Source organism: Ursus arctos, unplaced genomic scaffold, assembly GCF_023065955.2.
Source record: "Ursus arctos isolate Adak ecotype North America unplaced genomic scaffold, UrsArc2.0 scaffold_5, whole genome shotgun sequence".
NCBI lineage: Eukaryota > Metazoa > Chordata > Mammalia > Carnivora > Ursidae > Ursus > Ursus arctos.
The window spans coordinates 8,624,804-8,627,383 of record NW_026623067.1 but is presented as its reverse complement, the minus strand read 5'-3'; positions in this window follow the sequence as shown (position 1 = coordinate 8,627,383).

Here is a 2,580-nt window from a genome sequence, read left to right as displayed (position 1 = left end):
CTAGATAATTATCCAAAGAATACAATCCATCAACTGGAGTACTAAGTAATTACCCAAAGAATATAAAAATACTAATTCAAAGGGATACATGCACCCCAATGTTTATAGCAGCATTATCTACAATAGCCAGACTTTTGAAATACCTCAAGTGCACACCGACTGATGAATGGATAAATATATAATACACACACACACACACACACACACACACACACTGGGATATTACTCAGCCATAAAAAATAATGAAATCTTGCTCTTTCTAAGGACATGGATGGATCTAGAGAGTATTATGCTAAGTGGAGTAAGTCAGAGAAAGGCAAATATAATATGATTTCACTCATGTGGAATTTAAGAAACAAAACAAATGAATGAAGGAAGAATAAAATCGAGAGAGACACAAACAGACTCAGCCACAGAAAACAAACTTACAGTTACTGGGGATGATGGGTTAAATAGTGATGGAGATTAAAGGGTGTACTTGTTGTGATGAGCACTGAGTGTTGTATGTAACTGTTGAATCACTATATTGTACACCTGAAGCTAATAATGTGTGTAACTAACTGGACTTTAAATAAAAACTTAAAAAACAAACAAAAGAAGAATGAATTAATACAAATAATTGTACCCCTATATAACCAATAAGAGCAGTGGAGCTGAGAGAGATTGGGTAATTTCCTAATGGCAGAAGAACCATGAGGTAACCCTGGCAATCTGATTCTAGAGCCTGACTTTGATGTACCAAAGAATGTTTCTCAAAGTTATCTGCTCATCAGAATCAGAAAGGACTACTATAAAAAATACAGATTGCTGGGGTGCCTGGGTGGCTCAGTTGGTTAAGTGTCTGAATTCAGCTCTGGTCATGATCTCTTAGTCCTGGGATGAGGCCAGAGTCAGGGTCCCTGCTTAGCAGGGAGTCTGTTTTGCCCACTCCCTCTGCCCCTCCCCCCTGCTTGTGTGCCCCCTCTCTCTCTCAAGAAAGAAAGGAAGAAAGAAAGAAAGAAAGAAAGAAAGAAAGAAAGAAAGAAAGAAAGAAAGAAAGAAAGAAAGAAAAGGAAAGAAAGAAAGAAAGAAAAGGAAAGAAAGAAATGAAGAAATTCTTAAAAGGCCCCAAAAAACATAAATACAAATTCTTGAAACACACCATACTGGAATGGGGCCTGGAATATTAAGAGGAGCTTCAGTTGAGTCCTAAAAAGCAGAAGAGTAGAAATTCTTCAGGAAACCAAAATGCTTCAGTGGCATGTAACCAAGATATGTTCTCAGAAAATATATTTATATCTTCAGTTACCACAATCCATGCATTGAACTTTTCCTTTGTACGTGTGTTTTCTTCTAGGTGCTTGTCCCTTTACTTGAGATGTTTAGATCAAAGAAACAGGTAGAGTTAAGCACACCTGTGTTGTACCATCTGTCTTGGAATAAATAAACAGCACGGCTTGGCACTTTTAGCCCACGTGGCAATGAGGAGGTGTTTGTTATGGTGTCCAGTAACCCTCATGAGATATCTCCAGTGATTGTAGCCTCTCCCCCAGGGACCCAGCAGAATAGAGAGGGATTGGACACTCCACACCCTAGGTGGCTGTCTGGCTGTCCAGTTCTTACCTCTTTAGAGATCAGTGTTGCCTGTGTTAAGCTTCAAAGCAGTTGTGATAACCCTGAGACAGAGGTGTCATCCATGAGAACAACTCCATCACTCCTTCTGATGTCAAAATAGCTCACTAATTGTGTGGGGGGGTGGAATACTTGTCTGTCACTTCTCCTCACCTCTGATGAGAGAGAAACAGAAAATAAATCAAATCAAATCATGACCCCATCCATGATGGCTTTGGATTTAGCATGGCCTTCCACATGTTTTCTGTCAAAAACAAAGAAGTTAGAATAGACACTGTAAATTCTACCTGACTGCCTGATGTGGTGATTCTTATATAACCACACACATACAAACCAACTTTAAAAAAGTACGTTGGATTATATGATAATCATCTATTTTGATTTGTTTTAATATTAACATAGTTTTATTAGTTATAATTTTAAATTAATTCTATTTTTAATGTTTTCACATCAATGTGCTAAACCAGCCAAACAGACAACTAGGGGAAATGTGCAAGGAAATATTACAAAATCACACTGTGTCAATACATATTTTATTGACTAGAGGAAATAAGCCATGAGCTTTCCTTTATTGAATACTAGTTATGCCATGCAGTGTACTCAGCTTTTTACATACTATGCTGTATTCAATCGCAATGATACCACCAATCTGTGTGTTCATCCAGTTTACTGACTTCAAAGTCAATGTGGGGAAACATGAAGTCTTTTCCCAAGACCACTGAGGCAGGTGATAGGGTTGAACTTTTAACCCTATTCTTTTAGACCCTGGAGCCCAGGACCTTAATTACCATCATCAATAAAAGATTTTACACCCAGGATATATTTGACCTTCTCCATTATCTAACTTATGAGGACAAACCATCTTAGAGATGAAAAGTAAGAATAAAATCTAAACATTAAATAAAAACTTATGGAGAATATGAATGAAGATGGATATTATTTATTAAACACTCATAGAGCTATGCTCTT